General features: G+C 43.5%; 1 long non-coding RNA gene across 1 annotated transcript in view; it reads right to left on the bottom strand.

Moving 5' to 3' along the window:
• LOC138268016 (uncharacterized) overlaps positions 1-27117 on the bottom strand; it is an 83315-nt gene that overhangs the window by 4082 nt on the left and 52116 nt on the right. The window contains exon 2 of the long non-coding RNA XR_011199902.1: positions 20164-20265. This is a non-coding gene — a long non-coding RNA (uncharacterized lncRNA). The remainder of the gene's footprint in view (positions 1-20163; positions 20266-27117) is intronic.

Below are 27117 nucleotides of genomic sequence, written 5' to 3'. Positions count from 1 at the left end.
GTAAACTTTACAATTTATGTGTTTGGTGGTAAACAGCAACTGATAAGTGAAGATACCCAACTACCAAAATTTGTAAATGCTAAAGTAATGCTTACCGCTGGCATTTGCAAAGGGAATCAGCTGACTGTGAAGATAAAGCAATGGTTCGCAAAACTTGTATGTGCATTGCAAAGTGCAATTTCCTTTGAAATTGACAATACACATATTGCAAAGCCTTGCATGTCATTGTGGTGTGACTTGCAAGATTATTCATAATTGCTGTTCAGTCGTTCCTTGGAATGTGTAGTGGCTGCCGAGGACATGCATCAGTCAACCACTAAATGTATGTTGTTACTTTCTGACCTTGTAGACTCTGAATGGGCAGGCTGCTTAACACCCGAAGGACCAAATGGCACTTCTGTTAACCACTCTATGCTTCTTCCATTGTCCAATTCTCAAAGTGATTTTTATGGGCGAGCACAAAGCGATCCGTCCATTCTGTAATGTCTCTTTGGGCTTCAAACCACCCCCATGCCACGCCAGTCACTTACATTGGTTGGTTGGCTTGCCTTTTAAAATCCGCTTGCTTTCATTTGTGAAAGGCATGCATACGTCATGCCTTTTCCGGTGTTTAGCCCACCTATACAGCACCGGTAAAGTACCAAAAACATACGCGGCTCAATGTTTTCAGCCTGGAGTCCGGACTACTTAATCTGTTTATTTTCCACGCAGCTCGATCGCGATGTGTGTTTTTTTTTGCTTTACAACACTAATAGCTCTAACTTGAACAAATGCGAGACCTGTTGCATTGAAAATGCTTGTTTGTGGCATATAATCACTCTTCCTTTATGGTATCAGGGGCCTCAGTGCAGACACATTGTACATTTGGATGTGAATTCCTGTGCAGGTTTCTTTTCCAACATTTGCTAATACGACCAACAAGGGGCTTATTCGATTCCCACTCTATAAATATTAATGAGGCACTGAGTGCAGTGCCAGCTTTAGTGCTGGTGGGGCCTGGTGGGATAATCTTTTTTGCCCCCTCCCCCATGACCTCATCCTCTGATTCCCTCACTACCAGCCAGCAAAAGTGCCCCTCATCTCTCCAAACATTTCATTTGTTTTAAAGAGCAGATAAAGGCTGGCTTTACTAGTCGTCCCAGTAATCCACATAAAATACATATCTGTTCTTTGCAGCAGGCATATTAACCCTCGGCACTACTTTATGGGGAGTCAAAACTGCTACTGGACAAAACTTCAATCTTTCTCTCTAACAGCAACATTAATCACAAAAGTTGACATTTGTATTGCTGCCTGAAAGTTGGACACACAAGGAACTCTACATCAAGTGCTTTTAAATAGTAAGTTATTGTTAAACACAGCACCCCCCCCCCCCTTCTTCCAGGTCAGCGTCCGGTGCAGTTGCATCACCCAAAAGCTGGCTGTGACTGAGTGTATCTATTACTGAAAACATCCCAGGAGCATTTATGAGCTACAAACATAACAAGCATTGGCTATGCCAATAGGTCTCGCATTTGTGAGAGTTAGAGCTATTGGTGTTGCAAATTACAATGTCTTTTATTTATGTTTTTGGTTTGGAGTGTAGTGGATGTTTGTATTGTCTAGTGGAATTAGTTGTTTTGTTTTGGAATTGTTAGTTGTGGAATTATGTGTGGTTCATTTGTGTTGTGTGTAGTTGATTTCCTTAATGGTATTATGTGGATGTGAGATTTGCAGAGAATAGATAGGAAGACAGATAGTGATAGTTTGTGTATGAATCGGTGAATGATTTTAAGAGAGCAGTAGAACTTGTGTGTGAACGAGTGAAAAAGAGTAGGGCATGCAACAGACGTATAAAGTCATATTGCTTGTGTGGGTGCAACTTTAAGAAAAGGAGTAGCGTGTGTGTTTTTCACCATTTAAAAAAATGGTGCAAAGAAATCAGACAGATTTCTTTCCTTCATTTTTTTCCGGGACTTTTAACGCCTGCTCAGAGCAGGCATTAAAAGGAGGCTTCCATTGGTTACAATGGGTGTCTGCCTCTGAGTGCTTTGCAGGATTAGCGTCAACATTTTTGATGCTAATCCTGCAAAGCGCCGGACTAGCATAAAAATTCTGACGATAGTCCCCTAACTACTGCCATGGTGCGCCGTATTTTAAATATGACGCACACATGGTGGCAATGGGGGGGCGCTAGGGGATGCAAGAAAAGTGGTGGAGCACTGCGTGCAGCGCCTCTTTTTTTCCAAATATGCCCCATACGGCAGTGCTTAATTTGTAAATAAAAAGGTGCCGGTGCCCAAAGCCCTCCTCTTTAACATGCGGCTGCTGCAATTAAATGTGTGAACACGGAAAACAGAGGCAGCATAATCCTAAAACCATCTCGGGCCTCTTCAATACATTTAAAGGCACTACCTGACACTTCATCCCACTCTTGCGTATTTCTGCTTTTTCCCCATTGTGGCACTTTTTTGTTTTTCTCTTCCTCTGTCTTTCCCATATGTGTCTTTTTCTCGCAGTAAATGCTTGAGGCAGAACAATAAGCACCGGCACTCAAAAATAAGGGTCGGTGCTCCGCACCGGAAACAACTAGTACAAATTAAGCACTCCCATAGGGGCATACTTAAGAGCCACTAGTGCCATTCTAACACCACATTAGTGTAATTTATTTTACACTAATGTGGAGTTAGAAGGCCAAAAACGCTGCGCCATATTTACAAAGAGACGCTCTGCATGCATTTTGCCACTTTGTAACCCTTAGCGCTACATTTTGCCTGTGCCAGGCATAATATATGCAAGGGGGGCATCCCCCGTTTGGGGGGCCAAAGAAATGACACAAAGAAAGCTGTCACATTTCTTCGCGTCATTTTTTGCTAGCACTTTTAACGCCTGCTCAGTCCAGGCATTAAAAGGAGGCTTCCATTGGTTACAATGGGCCTCTGGGTGCTTTGTAAGATTAGCGTCAACATTTTTTACGCTAATCCTGCAAAGCGCCAGACTAGCGTAAAAAATTCTGACACTAGTCCCTTAACTACCTCCATGGTGCGCCGTATTTTAAATATGACGCACACATGGTGGCGTTAGGGGGCGCTAAGGGGTGCAAGAAACGTGGCGCTGCACTGTATGCAGCGCCACGTTTCTTAAATATGTCCCATAGTTCTGTTTTTTGCAGCAGGCATATTAATCCTCTATGCTACTTTATGTTGACTCAAAGCTGTCACTAGGCAAAACTCCCATCTCTCCAGCAGGAACATTAATCACAAGAGGTATCTTGACATTTTAATTGTTTCTTGAAGGCTAAACGCACAAGGAATTTTTCAGCAGGTACTTTTAAATCGCAAGTTTCGGAAGTTATGGTTAAACACAGCGCACCCCTGAGGTCAGCGCCCGGTGCGGTTGCACCATTCGCACCACCCAAAAGCCGGCCCTGATTCTAAATATTTGCGAGAGGTGGGAACAATGTGTGAGAGCAAGAGACAGTCGCGAGAGGGTCTTTGGTTTTGTTAATTAAATTGTATTAACTCAAAGTTAGTGTAGTTGTGGGCAACTTTTTGCTACTTGTTTTTAATTATGATTGAGAGAAAAAGTAAGGAATGGTGTGTATGTTGTTGAGAGTGAGACAGTAAGCGATATATTTTTAGTGTGTGTGAGGTTTTAAATGAGAAAGCAAATAAATATTTGCGGTAAACTATTTAAAACAGAGAGTACAGACAGGGATGGCTGCTTCAGGGAGTGGAGAGAAGAGAGGAGGCTCCTGCTCGTGGAGGAGGGGAGAGAGGGATGGAGGTTATTCTGAAAGGAGCCTAGAGCTGTGTGGGGCTCCTGCAGAATGGAGAGTGTAGCTGGGTGAAGAGACGGACACCTTCAAAGAGCGGGGGCGGGGGGGGGCTGCTGCTGTGGGAGACATGACTAATGGGAAGCAGAGAACATGACTTGTGGAGAAGCTCTGTGGGAAATCCGTCAGTATTTCAACCACAGCTCTAAAAGTGCAAACATCATTTGTACTTAATTAAGCAATGTTTGTCTGCAGTGAAGCTAATTGTAATATGCAGCTCTCCATGGAACAATGTAACATCTTTATAATACCAAACTTTCTCTTAAAACAAGGAAACTACAGGCCTGCCGGTAACTCTTACGCATGTGTACTTTTACTCAGCAAAGGGGTTTCCATTCCTCAAGCTGATATATATTGGTCCATGGGGGGGCTGTATATTACAGTTAACCACCTTGCCCTTTTAGTAAACTGTCAGCAAACCATAATAAAATAAATACAAAGGGAGGTCGTCTATTTGCAGCTGCAGTTAAAGTACTGACAGATTCTGCACAAAGCCTCTATGTTTTGCAGACTGAATTTTTTTAATGTTCCTTAACAGTGGTCAGAAGGAAGTAACTATATCCCAAACTATCAGCCTTCCAAAAAATAATTTTTTACATCACCAACTGAACATCAATATTATTTAGTTTTAGTAAATGTTATATTTGCTTTGGCATTAAAACATCTTACCTAATTAATAAGTGACTGATTTAGTCACAACAGTACCAGCCGTGTTTTTACAACATATATATAGTAAGGATTTTTGGTTGCTTTACGTTACGTCTAGCTGCGTTGCACTTTTAGTTGTCTGCAGCCAAAGTTTATTCAAATAAATACGCATGTTGGTTAGATGCTTGTGAAAGTCAAAGAAATGTTTCAAAGGCAACCGTATGGAGTTAACAAAAGTTAAGACTATCTACAATCTTTCTTTTCACTGTTTCCCAGTGAAATTGCAGTAATTAGTGGACCATGTGCCAAAGACACCCTTTGATTGTTCCGTCTTTTCTCAGGAGGGTGTTGTCTCCATCCAGAAGCACCCCCTCTGAATGTCAAAGAGGTGAGAACAATTTACTTTAAAGTAAGTAAGGTGAGAATAAATCCCAACACAGCTTCCTGCCACTTAAACCTAATGCTGAGTGTGTTAAAAACAGTAAGAGCTACAATGGCTGGGCCAAAGGTAAATCATTTTCAAATAGGGAAACGTGATTTAATAAAAACTGAAATATGTAATTTTCAAATTCCAACATAAAATGGGCTAGAGTCTATATTAGGGGCAAAGGTGTTTTCAGAAGGACTAGTGGGGTTGGCACGTAGTAAGTTCCGTTGTACATCTAAACAAGCCGATTCAAAGCGCCGCCGTGAGCGAGCAGGAGCTACTCAAAAGGAAAAAGAAGTTCGCTCGCAGTCAAACCTATTGGCAAAAGTTCAATTATCCATGTAACAGGGTCAATGGCCAAGGCGGTAACAAAACCCGCCCCAAGGAGGGACAAACGTAAACCACTTACTAACGAAAAGAAAGGATTTTTTAAGGGCAAGCCCACGAATGAGTGATAGTGATGGGCGTGCTGAGGGTGTAGTTAAAAGCCCAGATACATACCAACACGTCAGAAAAGCAGCGCTTGCACTCTATTATGCTCAACCTAAAAAGATCAAAACCTACTCCTAAACACTTGTGAATGTCTGCCCTCATACCTTCTACGGAGAATGGTGGAGGAATTGGCCACTCCTGTGAATTGTGGCTGGAACAGGAGCTTACAGAAGGTATAGGTGGTCGATACATTGTGCCCAGAATATGGGTTGGTACTGGTGTTTATGCGGCTGCGTTTATGACTCTTGAGGACAATGGCGATTTTGTGATGCATAAGGACGTACTTTTTATCACTCCACAGCACACCACTGTGCAATTTGACTATACATAGCGGTCATAAAGAAGGGTGTGCAAAATGGGCATAAATTCCCTTCGCAAAATTGCATGAAATTTCAGGAAATGTTTGCAATATTACACAAATAGCAAAATCGGCTTCCAGCGCTATTTTTTAGCATGCAATGTGTGCTTGTGTGCTTTAGGGACACGAGGATGCATTTTTCTTGAAAGAATAGTGCTGAATCACATCTGGCATGAAGAGCACCGAGCTGCTTGTGCTCTGTTAGTTTGTGTTCCTGAAATGGAGGAAAAATTACACAACGTTTTGTAATGGTGTCATTTGCAGCATTTCAAGTAAAAAGCATAATAAGAAATGCTGGAAATTAAGTAAGATTAGGCCCCTTAGCCCTGGTCTGGCTTGCTTTAGAAGGAAACCACCCAGGCCCTCACAACACTTCACAAGGGAAAGGCCCCAGGTCCTGGTGGTATGCTGAGTGACCTGTACCTGTCATGATCTGAGGTCTAGACACCATATTGAAACACTTTGAGCAATGCTATTTTGAGGGGAGAAGGCATCCCCAATTGGGACATAGTCCCAATTCACAAAAAGAGGGACAGAGACTCATCAGGGAATTTTAGACCGATAGGCCTAATCGATATTAGCCAAAAGGTATTTTGCAAACAGGTCCTGGTCAGGTTGCACTCTTGGATTGCTGACCATCAGATCCTTGTCGATTGGCATGCCGGATTCAAGGAGCGAGATAGCGCAGTTGATCAGGTGCTCAGTATGCTGGAAGTACTTAACCTTAAAACAAGACCATCTTTATGTCCCCTTCATTGATTTGAGGGCGGCATTCGACCTGGTCCCACGGGAGAGTCTCTGGAGAGTCTTACGCCGCAGCAGTGACAGCTGCAATTTATGGTGCGGAGCTTTGGGGGTCACCATAATTCGCAGAGGCGAACTCTGATCAAAAATAAGTTCTTATGTTCTCTGTTACACCTACCCGCTAGTATGCCCCTCATTCCACTCAGATTTTACTTGGCTCTTAACCAAATCCATTATGTAATTGCTCTGAAACCGCTTTAATACTGGGTGCAACTTTGGTCCTCTGGACACTTGAGTCCTTATAGAGCTGCCATGCTAGAGCTACTATCAATTGATAAAATGGTATTAATTCCCTGGCTTAAGCACAATAAGGATTTGTGCCATTGGATCAAAATGGAGGAGGTATGGAGGTGCCCACAGAGTATAACCAGAGGCATTGCACTGCGTACAAAGCAACTTTATTGGGAGGCGGTACTAACCCATATATGGCGAGCCCAGTCAACGGGTAGCAGGACGGAGCAATTTCTATACCATAAGAGCTCCCACAAGTTTAAACATTACCTGAACAGTATATACCCGGCCCATGCTAAAAATCTGTTTATAAAATTTAGATTGGGAACTTTACCGCTGAACTTTGTCACTTCTAGATGGAAAAAAGGCCCGACGAAAATAGAGTCCTTGGCCCATTTTGTTTTCTTTTGCCCAAGGTACCTAAAGCCCAGAAGGAAGTGGATAATTCTCCTATGCAGGCTCCTCGGCACCCAGAACTGTAGGGAGACGCTTCGTATACTAACAAGCGACACAAGTGAAAAGGTAGTGTTGGCAGTTTCCCGGTATTTACGATGGAAGACAAAAGAGACTTCTCATTTTGTAGACTAGAATTCTTGTCCTTCGGTCATTGGCTGAAAGGCTGAGGTTGTAATAGGGCTTATGCCCTATTTCTTCTAGTGAACAGCAGCCCCTAGCCCTATAGTAAGAGCTCATTTACTGTGGCTAGTATGAAGTAGAGGGACCCTGCCTGTGATAGAATGGTTACTGCTGCCAAGAATCTAAATCTATAAAACAAATCGTTAGAGTGATTATTCCCAAGGGGTATTTTTAAATTTAATTAGTGACCTTCATGAATTGTAAGTCATTTATTTATGATTTTATGTGCTGTAAATATGTTCTTAGGATAATATGTATATTTTGCTGTTTTAGTGAATGTATGCTGCTTTTATGGCTTATAGCCGAAATAAAGCTTATTTATTGAAGAAAAAAAAAAAAGTAAGATTAGGACTGCGTAGTTAAAATTCTGCCATGGAAATCTTAGTTATCAACGGTCATGCAATTTGAATAAGCAGGATTTTCACACATCAGATACTTCGTCATCCACAAGGACTTACCGTCTGTCGGGTTGTTTAGTGTCTATTTGTCATGCCCACTGCACACAAGAGTGCGTTGAGAGAACACATCCGATAGAGTTCACCCACAACCAATCACAAGTTGTCTGCACGAAGAAGTTCCCAGAGGTGATTTACAAAAACAAAAGCGCATATTAAAATCGGATGTGGCGGACTGAACTTGTAGAGGTGAGTAAATATCGCTTACAAACACCCCAACTGGAGAACTATAGGAAACTCGATCTGCCCTGGTGTATCCAACATTTTAAATTTTTTTTTTTTTTTTTTTGGAACTAAGGTTTGACCCTCTCTGCATGCAACCTGCTAACCATACCCCGGATCCTACATGCCTCAGGTAATACAGCTTCTTCAGTGCAGCTTTCTGAGACAGCATGACTGACCAGGCACAAGATCAAAATACCCGACTGGTATGGACAGGCGTAATGTACGAATAGATTGCGAAATATGTGGCAACGTGAGGGGTAAAGGCTCCTCTATCAGGTTGTGACATAGGCTCCCAGGGCCCGACCTTAAGGAGTGAGACTGTGGGTGTCTGCAGTGTTGTGTTTTCTGTGTGCCTCATATATATGAAGGTGAGTGGGAACTTAGTGCATGCTCCTGCAGACGCCATTAGGTGGCAGTGTGGTACATGCCTAATGGGAGTGGGATAATTAATAGACATTCTCTAGCCGGAGAAGGTTGATCTGAAGTCTTCCTAGTCAGAGCTTGGCTGCAGATATGCTTATTTGAGTGAGAAGATTGTTTTCAATAAAGAAGTATTTTGTCCACATGTTCCAGTGTAGGTGATCCCTTTTGACAGAGAAATAGGGATTTTTTTTGGTCCTGTACAATGAAAACGTAAGGTGTAATTAAACGAAATTCTAGAAAAATTAAGTAAAATTACATGAAATGCAAAACTGGCATTTGGTGCTCTTTTATAGCCTTATAGCCTGCTGTAGAGGGCTATACCGGCCATTAAAGGCCTCTCCAGCATTAAAGGCCCGAACCAAAGGCGAGGGCCTTTAACAAGGGAATGGGGCTTTAATGCCGGTATAGCCCAGCTACGAAGGGCTATAAGGCTATTAGAGCATTCCGTCACTAGAGGGCAGAATGTTCTAATAAATACAACAAAGGCCTCACAGAGCACAAGGCTCCGCGAGGCCTTTGTTTACAGCAACAGCTGTGAACAACAACAACGGAATGTTGGAGCTCTGGGCTTCTACCAGCCATTAGAAGCCCAGACCACTCCATTGTTTTCAATGGAGTTCTCAACATTCCAATGTTTTATTTTAGTGTTAGATGTGTCCTTGTGGCCACTTTGGACACAAGGATACATTTGTGCTAAAAAAAGAGCAAAAAAACAAAAACACTGCAAACAAAAGCTACGTTCTGTCATTTTGGTTGTTTCCAAGCATTCTCTGTGTCATTTTACTGTGAACAGCACTTAGTTACGTGATGTTGTCTAAAAGCATAATAATGGAATTTTGCCTCATAACAGTAACATGAAATTACCAAAATTACACTAATTATACTGGCACGATGCAAATTTCACTGGGTTTGCTCTAGATACGACTTGAAGTTATTCAATAACTTTTAACTCTCCAGTTAAAAATGGTACATTATCAATAAATTTAGATCACAAAAACATTAGGCGCTTGGCTGAAGGCACTAGTTTCGCAGCAGGCCAATATTGGATGGTATAAGTCTGCAGTCTTACCATTTCAATACTAGTTTTTCTGTGTCTGTTCAATTTAGAACCTTCTACCCTCAGTGGCAGTCCTTCTGCCCTGACCTATATTGTTAGTTAAAAGATCTTCTTGAAAACGGTATCTCTGACCTACAACTAGGGTAGGTGGCCTTTAACACGAATAATATAATATGTGATTTAGAATCAATGTTCTGTTTCAAAGTCCACACCGAAGACCCCTAATCCTGGCTTCCTTCTTTGCACACACCCTGCTGATGTCTTCAACCACCGCCCACTTCACTTTCAAAGGTGCTGCGTTCAAGTGGAAATTACTGTACCTCAATATCCTCTCTAATTTTTTCTTCCTCTGTCTTCTCTATATCTATTTCTGTCCGTAGGAGGTGGCCGACACCTGGCAGGCAGTGGTGGTTTCCACACCCTCTGCACACGCGCCCAAGGCATGAGAGCAGCTTTAGTGGGTTTGGTCATCTTAGCTCATCTTAAGACCTCTATGCTCTGACTGGTTGAACTTGTCACATTTCATTTATGCCTAATCCCCGCAGGAGTCTCTGATAAGTATTATGACATGACATACTTTATCGACTTTCAGCGCGGAGATCTACTGAGGGTGGTATGCGCTATATGAATGCTGTTGCTCACTCACGTACAGATCAAAACACCTGCTGTTGGTGGTAAACCTCTAGACCCCAGCAAGTGCTACGAGTCCACACTGCGTCAGAAACCCTACAAATGGATCACAGAACATGATTTTGTACCGCCACCCTTATTACAGAGGCAATCTTACTATTCTGTTTTATGGTTTGTTTTATGGTTTGCTGCACCCAGAAGCTGCACCCATACCAATGGTTTGCACATTATTAATATTAATAATTGTAAACATGCATTCCATAAACTTTATGCCAGAAATACAAAATTATCTTAAATCAATGCTCTGGCTTTTAAATAGTAAGCAAATCCTGAGACCTGTCCACCTGTGGAGTTTCCACCACCACACAATATGAGAGTATCTTTCAGGAGGTCTGTCAGACCTCCAAACAGATACCAGCACTTCACAAGGGTGATACCTGTTATCTCAGTCCATTTATTTCAAATTCATCCAGCAAATAGTCGGAGGACACATTTCAGCTGAAACAGACAGCCTCGCCCATGTTGACCTGCATTTGACACTTTAACACACCTCCTTCTGTGCTCCGGTGCTTTCCAAGCTGGGAGTGAAAATAACTGTGGCACAAGGATAACTGTTATCCAATGTAACTGTTTTAATAAACACGAAGACACAAGTTAATTTATACAGTGTAGAAAAAAGACTTGAGAAAATCTCTTCTAACAGGTCTCACAGATTAAATGTAACACTTATTTATACAGGGAAACTACTCTCCAGAGGGCAAAACATGTGATTTTAACATACTCCACAGATGTAACCCCTTGCGTCCTGGTTTTGGTTAAATACCTTTTGTTAAAACATATACACACGAAAACATACCATTTAATAGCAAATGTAGATGCACAAAGTATAATATGCACTTTACTACCATTGCTGAGGGACAGATGATTTACTCGAGGCCCCTTCGAACCCATGCCACATTATACTCTGCAGAGCTGCACATGTATGGGTCAGATGATCTTGGGTTGCTAGTTATACTAACCATTCATCGTTCACCCGGGTGTGAATGAAAACTACGACTCGAAATGTCATCAAAGTTTGGGGCGTGACCTTTGTAAGGTCAACCAACCCTACGGTAAAGGTGACCAAGGGATGGTGAGGTCAGTGTGTTAGCGGTCGTCTCCGCTACATGTCTGTTAGTTTGGCAGGGATCTCTGCTTCTGTGCACTGTTAAATGACCAAAACCGAGATTAACACAGGACGCAACTATCTATGCTGAAAACAACAGCAAATGAGAAGCTGCCAAAGATTTCTGAGATGATATTACGGAGTCCTCGCACGTTTTATCACAACTAGCGTAAATGTTATGGTTACAACATCCAAGGTGTCAAAAGTATCACATGTGACTCACACATTTTCACCCGAAGTTTGCATTTCCAAGCAGAAATGTCTGCTCTTTCACACGTGAAGTTACAAATGCGGATAACAGAAATGTCATTTTCAGGCAGTAATAATTAGTTGTTATTTTTCAACCTTAATTGTGTTATGTTTAGCAGTGGCTTATTTCTTTTGCATTCTTGTGACAATTTAAAAATAGGATTCTCTTTTACCCCAGTCTGTCTTCCCATCTTCTTTCCCTTTAGACCACCTGTTTTCTTTCTCTTTTCTTGTAATATTCTCATCTCATGTTACGTTATGATATTGATATTTGTATAGCGCTTTCCCCTATTTTTGTGAGGCCTAAAGCGCTTTCATTGTACTTCTGTTTTATGAAACCTCTCAAATGCTAGACTCCTTCATGAGTTAGGTGCAAGGCTTCTCACAGACAGGAATCTGCACTGTAATATCTGACTTAACTACTTGGTCTTTACAAGAGGTTCCTTGCTTAGGCTTCACCCAAAACAAATGTGCGATTTCACTACTTTCTAGTTATTTTTTTCCAACATTTCAGCCTTCTGTAAGTTCCATATGACCTACCATATCACTACAATTTAAACTCATACATGCAGCCATTCCACTTTTCTTCAGACATTCAGGTCAGTGTGCACGAGTGCTTGTGCGACGGTGCAATTCAGCGCTGTGCATGGTAGCCTTTAGGATGGCAAGGGATTGATGCCATCTTTAGCACGGTGTTGCTTTGCGAAAGCGTTCTTGCAGCACTTTAACAAATGTAGACCTCTTTCTTGAAAACTTTGGGCCCGATTAAGAGGCTGGCAGTCTTGAGACCACCAGCCTCGCGATGGCGATCAGGACCGCTGCTGCTGTGGCCGTCCGACCGACACATTACAACCCTGGTGGTCAGACTTCTAGGGTACAGCCGTCACTGCCAGGATCAGTGATCCAGATGGGCTGACAGGGGTGGAGGGCGGAATGAGCCAGGGTGGCGCGGCATGCCGTGCCTGGTTATACCGCCATGAAAAGGCTGGCAGAGAACAGGTGCAGGGGCCACAAGGGGGCCCATGGACTGCCCATGCACTTGGCATGGGCAGTGCAGGTGTCCCCCTGCCCAGCACCCTTGCAATGCTCCCTGTCTGCACAGCAGGCAGTGAGCATTGCAAGGGTGCTGGTGCCCCCTGTGGCAGCAGCATTACCCTCGGCTCAATCATGAGCTGGCAACAGTGCTGCTGACACTTTCCAGCTGGACTGACGGGCGGAATCTTGGTTCCCGACGGTTAACCCAGTGGGAAAGTTGTAATGGACCTGGCGGGGAGGTAGCCAGCATGGCCGCAACCTCCCCATCGGAAGTTCAGCGGACAGGAAGACTCGTAATGATACCCCGTGTACAGATGCTACTCATTCGGCCCTATTCACAAAGGTAAACGATGGAGACATCTAACACGGTGTAAAGTCACTACTAGTTGCTTTCACACGTAGGCGGATTTCTCAGTCACCTGGATGGTGAACTCTGTCAGCTAAATTATAGGCAAACATAAACACATCAATTATAAAAATAAAAAAAATCAGACTATTTTAATGTGAAATAAAAATATATATTTATTTAAAAACAAATAACATTAATCTAATTATTATTAACCTGTAACTAATAACTTTACAAATTGCAGCATTTTCACTCTTAAAATGTAATGTTTATTAAATAATTACATTTTAAAATCATATTTAAATAAAAATATTGTTATCAAAATAAACACCCTCACCAGTATTTTAATATTTAATTAATATGTGTTACATGTAATTAATACTTATGTGTTTTGTATTCATTGAAAACATTTTTTTTTAACTTTTAACTTGTTGTTTTTAACAAATTTTATATATATTTAATTTGGATGTTGAAATAATTTAATTTATTTAATATTTTTTCCTTATGGCTTGTTATATTAAGGCCTTACATCCATTGTTTTCTATGGGTGAGTTTTAGTATTACAGTTCTGAGACCTCTTCGGCTGTAGTAACTTTATAATTGTAGTTTGTGAATAGCTGTGGGCTTACAGTTTTTACGTGTGGGAGTTTCTGTTTGTATATCCCTTCCTAAACTCCTCCTTTCAGCTCCACAAACCCATCCATTTAGGAGTATGTATTCCCCATTTCCCAACCAACTCCCGGTCCCTCCCACATTTAGTACCATAATGTATACCCACATGTGCAAAGATCTCCACTCATGTGGCTGAGATCTCGCACAGAAACAACAGGAATGGCGGCGGTAGAGGTCTCTGCTTATAGGTTTATGAATCGCATTTTGTAGTACGAGTAGTACTTCCACGATACGCACTATAAAATACAGTTTGGGAATTGGGCCCTTACAGTCTATGTGCAGTCACAACATTAAATTATGTCGTTGTTGTACCTACGTAGAGCATTATTTATAGTTTGGTGGATGGTATAATCCATCACAAATATTATGGCTGTATCGTCCTCTGTTTTAAAAGTGCATTACAGTCTTTGGCACTTGTAATATGGCGACCAGGATAGCCAACACATTTTGACAGATTATGCTATCTAAATAAGGCACTTGAGGCCAGATATGCAAGATACCAGTTTCAAAGTACTGGTTGCAAAATGAACTAGTATTTTTGCAACCAATGTGTGAATTGACCTATGGACTACCAGGTCAGTTTGCAAGATTCTGAATCACAGTGGTCACACTCTGACATACCTTATCAGTATTCATGAGGTAGGTCTCAAATTGGGACTCACTATAATTGATGGCCATCACTGGAATGGTGGCCTGCTGGGGTCAGCAGACAACCATGTCTATTGTTGTTATATATTTCTTTAAATGCAGCCTGGTTTCCTTAAAAGAAAGTTTGTTAGAGAGTATACAATGGTCTCCAGGACCTCTGACTACTCCAGAGCAAACTTTTTTTTAACATTCTGAAAGGAGAAAGGGTCCCTTTTGAGAATGGCTTACTAGCCTGTGTTGGGAGTCAGTACAAATTAAATGTTTCACGACCGATTTAGATTTCAAAACATTGATACATACCTTAACTGTAGGAAAGTACCCTCTTTTTGGCATGGCTATCCCCACTTTTTGCCTGCTATCAGTGTGCTTGGACTGTTTTCACTGGGATTCTGCTAACCATGACCCCAGTGATTGTTCGCTCTCCTTCTGAATTTGGTAACTTAGGACCTTCGTGCACTCCACAATTAGCACACTGTTATCCCCTTTTTAAGACCCTAGTATATGGTACTTAGGTATCCACAGCACTGCGACACCAGGGGTCCCCCATGGGCTGCAGCATGCATTGTGCCACTCATGGGAGTCCATGCAAAATGTGTCTTCAGGCCTGCAATTGCAGGTTGCTTGAAAAAATGCATGTACCCTTTCACCACAGGACACTACACCAGGTCACTGTACGTCACCCCTATTGTAGGCCCTTCAAGCCCAAAGGGCAGGGTGCAGGTCCCTGTGTGTGAGGGCATCCCTGCATGAGCAGAGGTGCCCCTACAAATTCCAGCTCCATTGCACTGGACTTCTTAAGTGCAGGGAAGTACGGCGAAGCCATTTTACCCGTGTACTGGACACTACAGCTTCATAATGATAACTCTGAACCTGGGCATGTTTGGTATCAAACATGTCAGAATCATACCCCAATATTGTTGCCAGTATTGGTTGCATGATTCCATGCGCTCTGGGGGCTCCTTAGAGGATCCCCCCAGTATTGCTGTTACCAGTATTCTAGAGTTTTCCAGGGAGCCCAAGCTGCTGACACCCTTCAGACAGGTTTCTGTCCTCCTGCTGCTTGACCAGCTCAAGCAGGGGAAGGCAGAACAAAGGATTTCCTGTGGGAGGGGGAGGCAACATCCACTCCCGTGGACATAGGTGTTACAAGGATTGGGAGGGGTAGCCCTCCCAAGCCACCGGTTTGCTTTGAATGGCACATTTGGTGCCCTCCTTGCATAAACTGGTTTGCACCAGTCCAGAGACACACAGTCCCTGCTCTTGCATGAAACTTGACAATGTAAAGAAGAGTGACCACTCTCCTGTCCATCACCACCCAGGGGTGGTGCCCAGAGCGCCTCCAGGTGGCCACTTGATTCTGCCATTTTGAAACCAAGATGTGCAGAGGACCCTGAGAGAATCTGAGTGGCCAGGTCAGGTAGGTGATGTCAGAGACCCCTCCTGATAGGTGGTCACCATGCTAGGTGACCACACCCCATTTTAAGGCTACTTTGGGACTCCCTTGCGGTTGGGTCCCCAGATTCAATGTGCAAGACTCCACTAGGACTCTGCATAGTTTACCTCTACTTCTGCCCACTGGAACCACAACTGGACTCTTCAGGAACCGACAAGACTGCAACTCCTGCGATGACCTTGCTTTGCAACTTAGTTTCTCCTGCTCCTTCCAGCAACTGCAACATTTCCCTGGCTGTGCACCCCTGGGCAGAACTTCAGTCTGCACCAAGAAGCAAGAAGGAATCTCCCTTGGAGTGAGGGAGTCAACTCCCTGCATCTGCAGTCACCAATTGCAATGCTGTTTGGCTGCTTGGATCCTGCATCACAGGTGGTGGTCTGGAGTGGTCCTCTTGGTCCTCTCTGTCCGCTGCCCAACTTGGGAGACAGTGAGCCCTTGCCTCTCCCTGCAGCACAGTACCCCTGTGCACTGCGACTCTTGAAGCTACCAAGGCTTGTTGTCTCCTGTTCCAAGGGATCTTCAGGCTCTGAGTAGACCCGGCCTCTAGAACTTCTTCCTGCCAAGAACAGTCTCCTTTCTGCTGCTCCAGCAACGTGGGGCTCTTCTTTAGGCTTCCTGACTGGGCCTCACTGCAACTTACTGTGCCTGCTGCCAGTGGGTAGCCTGTGGGGGCTGCAAATACTTCTGCTGGCTCTCCCAACTGCTGAGGGTCAGCCTGGACTCCCCTTCCAGGGTTGAGTGCCCTGGACCTTGCTAGTCCTCTTCAGCCTTGCAACTCTTGTTGTGCTTCCTCTTGCATTTGCCAAGGCTTGCTGGTAATTCTCCTAACCACTGACACCATCTGCACCAGTCCAAGGACTCCATTCAGCTCCTGGGCAGCACAGCTGGTCTTCTTCTTCCCCCACCGACCTGGTTCTGCATCCACAGCAGGGTGGGTAGAGGCTCCTGCCCCATCTGACCACTCCATTGTGGACTGGACTCTGTCCCATTCTTTTGCAGGTCCTCTTCTGCCAAAATCCCCCTTTGGCTTCTTTTAGTCTTGTCCTGTTATTGCAGAATCCCTTTTCTAAGCCCCCCCCTGTTAGTCCTTGGGAAGACCAGGTATTTACCTCCACCCTCTTGGTCGCTGGGGGTCACTCAGGTACTCTCCTCTTGGGGTTCCTAGTTCTTCCAGCTTCCCTCTAAGAACTCTATATCCTTAGGTGTGGGTCACTTCGTATTCCATTTTCTTAGTATATGGTTTGGCCCTCCCCTAGAGCCCTTACTATTTTCTACAATTCCTGCCACTGCTTGTTGTTTGTGTACTTACCTCAAGGTGGGGGCTGCCAATAAGCAATCTATGTTGTGTTACTATAACAAAGGACCTTTATTTTTGTGACACTGTGTGGTTCTTTCATGTGTGATAGTGCTGTGTGACTGTAGTGGTATTGCATAAGCTGTGCAGGTCTCCTAGATAAGCCTTGGCTGCGCATCCACAGCTACCTTTAGAGAGCCCTGGCTTCCTAAGCACTGCCTACATTCACTGATAGGGGATACCTCGACCTGGTATAGGGAAACAACACTATAGGTGTTCACTACACACCAGGCCAGCTTCCTACAATTACAAATTGGTGTTTAATATGGCCATCTAAATCTATTATGTAATTCCGGAACTTATCACAAAAAGAGTTCAGTAGACTCTGAAAATCAGTTTAGCTATTCCAAACCCTGTAATTTAGACAAGCACAGGTTGCGTGACTGCTAAATGGCATTGTACCTCCTGGCAGATGCTAGGTTAATCTGTGAAGAGTTAAGAGTGGACTTTATTCTGAAAAGTGAGTTAATCTACATGTGTAAATGTGCCATTACACTTTGCAATAAATGTACTGCTTTCGACTATACTTCATTTCCAAGTGTAAATTTACAATAAAGTGTAGACTTGAATATCTCCACCTATTGAAAGGTGAAGTGGAGACAAATTTCTGAGTGTAAAGTTACTATTAGTGACTTTTCGCATGTCAGTGGAGTTCTCCACCATTGGGGCAGAGATATCCTATGGTAAAGTATTAGGAAAATGTAAAACATTTAATACATTTTTAAAAAACATAGTAAAAACAGTTTTTAGTTAAATATTAATGCAAATTCATTTTAAATACTTATTAAATGGTGAACAAATTAAAAAATGCTTGATCAATTTTAACACAAATATGAGTTAATGTTTTTAATGAATTTAAATAAAAGAAATTACAACATTTTTGTAAAAGTTTATTTAAAAATTCCATCCCAAAATAAAATGTATATTAATTTATTATATAGTAAAAGTAACAAAATGTTAGGTTTAAAATTAATTTCAATCAGTGTTAATATTTAAAACCATAGTTATTTATTTTTAAATTAAAGCTTATTAAATAGTGTAACATAAAATAGCATTTATTTTGTAGTTATATATAATTTTTAAACATTAAAATTATATATATATTTATATATATATATATATATCTTTACAAACTCAAAATAAATTAATCAATTTTAACATGATTCCCTATAAGGTTCTATTCTAAATCTAATACATCTATTATATTCAATGGGAAGTATTGCAATACTAATGGTTGACTGTGTGTTGTGCTGAACTTACTGAAGGTCTGGGCTTGAGTACATTTATTACGGTTTCGGGTTGTTTTGGCTGTAGTAACTTTAGAAGTGCAGTTTGTGAATATCAGTGGTCTTACTCCTTTGTAGGTGGGTGCCTGTCCATCCCCAAATCGCTCCTTGGACTGCTTAACCTCCTCCCTACTTCTCCCTGAACCCCTCCCATTTAGTAGTAAGTATTCTCCATTTCCAGCCCCTCCCCAGGTCCCACCCACATTTCCTACTAAGTAGTAAACTTACATATGTGAGGATCTCCACATGGAAAAGAAAAGAAAGGTGGAGATTTCCAACTAGATTTTTGAGAATTGTTTTGTAGTAAGTAGCACTACTTTATGTACTATAAAATGCAGTTTGAAGTACATAAATCTATACTCAAATTTTGAAATCTATGTTCAGGTGAAGCTTTACTATTTTGTGCTTTCAGAAAGTCCAAATGAAATCTGTAAGGAGACAACCATTTAATTTTCCAATTGTGATACCATTTCCTCATTGAGAACCCACTTTCTGTATACCCCATAGTAAATTTGGGGCTGAACCATTCCTTATCCCATCATGGAAAGAGATTTCTGCGAGTCCATGGCTGGAGTAAAAATACAACCCTTTCCAGCTGGGTTAGTGAAATGTGAATGCCTGCAATTGTACTGTTTGTGGGCAATCGCAAACTTCCAACACTAGCCATGCCTTAAAAAAAAAATTAAAAACTCTCCACACTTGTGAAAAGGCTTCAATTTATGAAATCCTCGCAGATGTAAGTAATGCAAGTTTGTGAATAAGCCACGCTATGTTCTTACCGGTTGTTTCATCATACCCATTTCCCTGCACATTGAATACATTTTTGCTTGTACTTGTTAGTCTATCAAATTCTCTTACACCTTCTGGTCTAGTTTGTACTATACAAAACTGCAAATATTCAAACACTCCAAATGAGTTACATAGACATTTCTGTAAAAATGAAGTTTTTTTCTAGTTTCCCCAAACTTTCGTTCTTTACATTTTTAAACCTCATGCAGAATAGTGCCTGAATTTCCAAAAGGACCAAAAGCAGGGGCACCCCTATATTTTGTCTTACAGCAAAGCTGATCATTCATAATCAATGAATCACCTAGAGAAGGTTCTTTGTTATCTAATGATAGTAGTTTGTAAAAAAAAAAAGTTCAGGAGCCTAATGTTTTTCTTAGGAGACCATTACTGTCAACACTCTTTAATGCCGGAGTTGCCACCTAATGCTTTTTTCTTCCTTTATCTCTACTTTGTCTATTTCACTCTTGCAGGTTGCATGCTTTTTGTCTTTGTCACTGTTTCCCCGTGTTTCTCTTTCTCCTTCTTTTTTACATTTCAAATGTTCAGTCTCTTGCTCTATGTCTCCAACAAGCATTAGCTACGTCAATAGGTCTAGCACTGGCTTACAGCCTTTTGACTTTCTCAATTGCCAAAGTAGTCCCAGGCCCTAGTACTTTGTGTGTGAATGTGCTCCTTGTGAAAGAACAGAATGCTGACAATCACAGTGAAGTTAGGCAATTGGTCAAAAGGACTGATCGACACATGACACGTGCTTATGCTATAATGGGCAGAGAAAAATTGCGAGTGACACAATAAAAAGCCGAAAGCACCTCTAAGTCAGCGTATTATATAGAGAATTTTACTACATTAAAAAGGTTTTGGCATACGCCAGACCTACAAATTCGTGTTTTTGCCTAAAAGCAGCAACCGACTACGCAAATTAAGCAGTATCGTTAGGTCCTACATTTAAAAGTAAAAAACATTTACCAAGGCGCGTCTTCTTTTCATCCAGAAGAGTGGCAGCTACTCTAACTCAGATAAGAGCATCCTCTTCCGGGGCACCACGTGGCCAGTATCTCTTCTAAATATCTAAAACCAAAATGCAAAAACAGTTCTTCTGAAGCATTTTATTTAAGTGCTAACCAACTGCATTCTTTAGTATTTCAGTCCACAAGCTGACACTAAGATGAGTCACCCCTCAGTTCTACCAAACCTCTGAGCCAGTTCTTTCATGGACACCTACTTGTGTAAACATTCTTTCATAAACCCAAGTAAATGTTGCAGTTGGAGTGCAGAATCTTCATACAAAAGCCCGGGCCCCGTCAGATAAGAATTTCTTTATTTTAAGTTATGTCTTTAGGTTATATCCACAGCCTTACTGTTTCTGTTAGGGCTTCATCGTCCATCCAACTGTAACTATCTCCAAGTTATCACTCCGTACACACACCAACATTCTAGTACATCATCCAGTATTGGCATTCCAGACACATGCTTAGTTGTACAGGGAATGAGGCACACAGGTTACTACAGACTTACACTCTTACAAACAACAAAACAAAGAACAGCCATTCCCTTGACTATAAAGTGCATCATTCAGTATTGCTCAATCTCCAAGATTTCTAGGTTCCATTCTCAACTCAACAGGAACCTGTTAAATTCTCCAGTACCCATGCTGACCCACAAGTATAACAAACAGCAGTCACAGAAAGGTTGCCATAGGTAAAGGCAAAACCCCCACACCTCATGTCAAACAAAGAAACAAGGTGACTGGGTTATGGCTACCATTGAACAACGGTCCAAGACGTGCAAGTCTTGCAACATCCTTGAACAGGAGGCCCTACCACCAAATGCCTACACACTCACAATTATATCATACAACCTTTGTGAACACAGGCCATGAGGTCATGGATGCTAGTCACGCAAGGCATGGAATACACAGATGTCCTTTGACAAAGGGTTCTCCCGTCGTCCTTAAGTCTACACACTCAGGTCACAAAGCAAAACAAAAGTGAAGGTTCAAACATATCACCTCAATTAAAAAATCCTTTGACCACGCTCCAACACAAAACCTGTCATCACAACAACATTCAGACACAATACCCACAGACATCCACCTCACATTACTTAACTACTTGGTACAAGAAACTCTCACATCTTCTGCATCTTCAACAAGTAACACACATCTGCAAAAGGATTACAAACTGCACCACACACTTACGCACAAAAGTGATGCACAGCACTCCAACACACGCCACACTCAGTCATCCTACCTGGCGAAACTAACATGCCGAATGCCAGGCTTAAAAAAGTAAAGCACTTATTCTTCACCAAGTACCACAACCTCTACAAACTGCACCTGAAAAGTTAGTGTGGGAATGGGTATGCCTTGGTGGCAGAACAATGAGGGGCATAAGAATAGCGATGCAAACCACACAAGCTGATAATCCGTTTTGGCGTGAAGGCCCTTGACGAACCCATATTTTGTGGACATTCCTAGGGCTCTGAGGAATCCACTGGACTCTGTTTTTCACTTCCAAGCATGGAGTGGACGGCAAGGGGAATCATAAGGATACTGTGAGTCCTGAAACCCAAGGTACTCCAAGCATGTGTGATACTTCTGAGGTTATCTATGGGATACCCTTTCTGTTGGGGACCATCTCAGGGAAGGTTATCCTCAAAATGTCGACAGAGCATTAGAGTGCTGCTGGGTGATGGAAGCTGACCTCCCCCCCTCCCCCTTTCAGGGCTCAGGAACACCAGGGGATACTCTGATTCCTGAGGATGGGCTCAAAGTGGCTGATGCATGGTTATAAGTGGCACACCCCACCACCACTACCCGCTACCCTTCCCCACCCAGGTGTAGGGAAAACTGCATGACAATTGCATGATTGATTCTAACACGACTGGCAGTGGTGGAGTTCCAGTCATCAGACTGGTGGTATCTCCACTTAACTCCTGCCTTATAATTGGCAGAAAGGAGGTGAGAGGGGACTTTTTGGACCAGGCAGGAAATATTTTTCCTCCTACTCAGATTTAAGTAGATGCCTAAAAGTTAAAGCAGACACATAGCAATATTATGTAGAGTGCACAAACACACACATGGGCAAACACACACACACACATACTCGTTTTATTTGCATCTGACTTCTAGATGGCACAAGTTACCACTCTCTTAAAGATTCAGTAGTGTTGTAAATAGATACAGTTTTCCCCCCAGAAGAAGTACCTATTTGTAATCATTAGGAAGATGAAAGATGTGTAGGTCACTGTGCAATCCAAACTGGTAACCCTTATTATGTCTGCATGTAGGTATGTATGTATGTTGTGTAGGAAACTGGCTTTGTATATATTATATCAAAATGAGATCTAGTGTGCACAGAGTCCAGGGGTTCCACAGAGGCCTAACAGAGGCTAATGCTCTCTTTTGTGGTAGTGTGGTTGAGCAGTTAGACTTATCAGAGGGTGGTGGAAAGCATTTTTGTACACATGCAGGCAATGAAGTGATGCACACACTCAAGGATTAACTCCAGGCCAATGGTGTTTATATAGCAAAAATATGTTTTGTTATTTTATTTCTAGAACCACAAGATTCAAGTTGCAGGTAAGTACATTAGTAAGTAAGTATCCAACATATGTATCAATACCACTTTGTTTCAATTTGGCAGTTTAAATAGTTTTCAAGTAAATAGCAATAATCTGTTTTAAAAGTTGACACTGCGATTTTCAGAAACAGTTCTGGCGGGAAAGAAAAGTTAGTATGGTTTTGAGGTAAGTACATGACTTATAGTTCCAGTCTCTGGGGGTTAAGATAACCCCAAACACCCACCACCATCAACACGGAGCCAGCCAGAGTTCAAAGTTGAGGTCGATTTAACATGGGCTCCTATGGAGACTGGGGGCACTCGGAGTCACATGTGCTTGCAGGTAAATACCCACGTCTTCAGAGGGCAGACCTGGGGGGTTTAGATACGCACTGGGGGGCCACAGGTCAGCACCAAACACACACCCTCAGTGGTGGGGGGGCAGCAGGGTGCAGTGTGCAAACACAGCATCTGGCTCCTAATGCTTCCCTATAGGGGGATCCTGAGAACCACAAAGATGCTGCAGGTGAAAGGGGGGGGTCGGTACTGGGACACCAAAAGCTGGCACGGAGGGCGGGCCGCCTGCTCGACTTTGCTGCACCAAAGGACGGATTCCCGAAGGCCAGGTGGCTGCCGTGCAGGGGTACCTTTTGGCATCGGAATCTTTGTCTGGTTCTGTCTCAGTCAGGGGGGTCCACTGGATTCAGGCTGCAGGGATCGCTGTAGGGTCAACCCCGGGATGCCAGTTTCTTAGAATCGCCTGGGGACCAGCTCGCTCTAGTTGGTTGGGCAACCTTGGCACGGGCCATGGGTGTTGGGTGCAGAGTGGACAGGACTCACAGATTCAGGGAGGCTCTGGAGTCCTTGGCTGGAGGCTCTGGAGTCCGCTGTCCATGGGAGTTCTTGGTACTCTGGGGTGCAGGCAGCCCTCTGGAGGCTTTTCAGAGGTTGCTGGTCCTGCATAATCCGTCACCTCCTTTTTGCAGGGCTTTTGAAGCTGGAGACAGGTGGATAGGGCTGAGGCCAAGTCAGTTTGCGTCTTCAGTCTTCTGTGCTGGGGGTCAGCTTAGCAGTCCTTCTTTCTTCTTGTGAGGTCGCCAGAAATCTGGTGAGCTGGGTTCAGGGGTGACCCTAAATACTAGATTCAGGGGTGTTACAGGGGTCAGTAGCCAATGGCTACTGTCCCTAGGGGTGGTGTTCTGCTTTATTTCAGACTTAAACAAAATTAAAGGAATTCCAAGAATGCAGCACTCTCAGTCTGAGTAATGAATTTATTAAGATGATTCTCAAGTCTCACGCGCAGAAAAAAAATCATGTGAGCTTTTATTTCAAAGGAAGTAATCTAAGGGCAATTCTGAAAATAATCACAGCAATGAAATAATAATGATCACAGAACTCAACAATGGCTTTGACATGTATAAATATATATAAAGCTAAAAATAAGATTTTAAAATGCATCACCGTGGGGCTTGACAGCGACATCATCCTTTTGTTTGCCAGCATCAGGCCATGGAGCCCAGATGACTAGAAGAGAACTACCCACAATGGGATCAGGTTCTGAGCAAGGCGTCCCTCCTCAGATGAGCTCCATCTATCCAGCAGTCAAGCTCCCACTAACTTACATACTTTAAACAAACTGGAGAGGAGAATTCTAGAAACTCACCCTCCCATTTGGTAAGTTGTTGTTCAACCGCTGGCCGTACCAGGTCAGTGTTGAAAAGAACAAGCTAGAGACTGGCCAAATCTCACTGTGCTTTTCCAAGACCAAGCTATTCCCTGCCTTACCATAAACATTCCCAGCCTGGTACATCTTATCATCCTTGTTATATACCCATCTTTCAGTGAGAAAGAGCGAAAACACGTTACACAAGCTGTGCCTGGAAAAATACTGGACGGTGTGTGAAGCTAAGCTATGCACAAAATGGAGTCAGTGGTCAAGATGGAGCTCGTGGCTAAATAACAATAGCATTACAGGTGGTGACACACTTCCTGTACCCATTCCCTTTGAGGAGGGTGTTACATTCCTAACCCTATTGGTCCCTGTCCTCCAAACGAAGATGGAGGATTCTGCTGGGGGGGGGTCACTTCTCCTTGTTTTTCCTAAGTTTCCAGCCAAACTTGCCACCAAAAGTGGGGCTTTGTCCGGGGGGGAGGAGGGGCATCTCCCCTAGCTGGGGTGCCCTGGGGCATTGTAACACGAAGCCTGAGCCTTTGTGGCTCACTGCCAAGTGTTACGATTCCTGCGGGGTGGTGGGGAGATATAAAGCACCTCCACCCGGTGCAGGCTTTGTTTCTGGCCCAAGACAGCAGAAAGGCTCTCACCCCGTGAGTCCAGAAACTGCTCTCTTAGTATCAGACTGGCACAGACTGGTCAGTCTTGCACTAAAGGATTGGGTAAAGTACGGGGGCATCTCTAAGATGCCCTCTGTATGCATTTAACAATAGGTCAAACACTGGCATCAGTGTTGGTTTATTGTGCTGAGAAGTTTGATACCAAACCTCCCAGACTTCAATGTAGCCATCATGGAGCTGTGGAGTTTGTGATGACAAACTCCCAGCCCATGTATTTAATATGGCCACACTGCACCTATAATGTCTAAGAATGCTCATGCAGCTATTCCATCGCCAGTGGTATAGTGCACCCTGCCTTAGGGATGTAAGGCCTGCTAGAGGGGTGACTTAGGCAGTGGTTGGTGGGCATAGCACCCTGAGGGGGATGCCATGTTGACTTTGTCTCTTTTTCCCCACCAACACACACAAGCTGCATTGGCAGTGTGCATGTGCTAGGTGAGGGGTACATTAGGGTGGCACAATACATGTTGCAGCCCTTAGGGAGCCTCCCTGGTCATAGTGCCCTTGGTACCACTGGTATATTTTACAAGGGACATAGCTGTGTGCCAATTGTAGGAACAATGGTACAGTTTTAGGGAGAGAACACGTGCTGGAGCCTGGTCAGCAGGATCCCAGCCCACTCTTAGTCACCATAGCATCAGATATCAGGCAAAAAGTGGAGGGGTAAAGCAAACAAGGTCCCAGTTTCCTACAGTATGTATAAGTACCATATTATGAACACTGCCCAATGAAACTGTACCAGTAGCTGTACACCTTGACCAAGCACATCACTTGCAGGACAGCTTGGGGCATGGAGGGCACCCGCTTTGCCCGCCTCTCGAGTTGGGATTGGACAGATGAAACAGCTCTTAATGTCCCTTCTTTGACCTGTGACTCACAGGCCACAAGACAGAAACAGATGCTAATTAATAACACTGCAAGCGTGGGGGTGGGGGCCCAAGGGTGGCAATGGAACCAAACATAGTTAAAGAAAGCAAAAAGATAAAAAAATGCAAAAGATAAGTGGGAGGCAAAAGAAATTGGCGTTTGATAAAAGGCATGAAACCTGAGTACAAAGAAAGATGAAAAGAAGGAATGGAAGAATTGGGAGCAACAGCTCCAGTGGACCAACCAAGAAAGTGTCGGGATCACACGCTTTGCTCCATCCTGTAGTGTCACGTGGTTCAAAGTGGAGGGTATTTCCGTTTCCTGGCTCCTCCCCTGGGCAATATCCAGCAGGTTTTATATTCCAATGCTGGGAAGCTAGCGCAGGTGGTTAGTGCACCTGCTGCTGAGATATTGACGTCATCATCAGGTCACATCTTTGAAAGTGTTTACGCTGTAAACTGTGGGACACAGGCCTGCACCCTAGAAAGAGGCAGGCAAGTGATAACTGTCCATGCCCCTGGACAAAAACACCAAGCGGGGCCCACATACATGTCAGGCATCTCCAATCTTCAAGTGGTTTAAGCCACAGCGCAGACTTGCTTCAAAATACAGGAATAGGTTCGCAGCGGAGGCGAGGGGGGCTGAAAAGAGCAGGGCCTGGGAACTACACCCCCCACCTCGGATGGCCTAGGTAAAAGGCGATGCTTGAGGGGTGGATGGACCGAGGGGCATGCGGGGCAGGTCTACCGATGGAGGAGGGGCCCTCGTTTGTCCTGCAGAAGGCACCGCTAAGGTTTTGCGTCGACCCACGGATGATAAACCCCCCCATTAGCACGTAAAATACCGGCCCTGTTGGAAAGGGGCGGAAAGTCACCCTTTACAACTGGAACCAAGTGCCCCTTTAGACCTGCAAGACACGCCAGCGGCCCCGGGCGGCCTTGGCTGCGGGATGACGTCCGTCATCCTATTTTCGGTGACAGAAATGAGCTTCTCCTGTGAACCCGCAACTTCAGCCACAGCCCGCCAGGCTGCCTTCCATTTGCTGCTCCCTCCTTCGAGCTGGCAGTTATTTTAATCTCCAGCAGCAAAAGCACACTTTCAGCAAACACTTTCTGAAACTTCTCCAAAGTAAGGCAGCGGC

The sequence above is a fragment of the Pleurodeles waltl genome, chromosome 12 (genome assembly GCF_031143425.1).
Source record: "Pleurodeles waltl isolate 20211129_DDA chromosome 12, aPleWal1.hap1.20221129, whole genome shotgun sequence".
Lineage (NCBI taxonomy): Eukaryota > Metazoa > Chordata > Amphibia > Caudata > Salamandridae > Pleurodeles > Pleurodeles waltl.
Note: the sequence above shows the minus strand (reverse complement) of the source record. Positions and strands in the feature narration are given on the sequence as shown.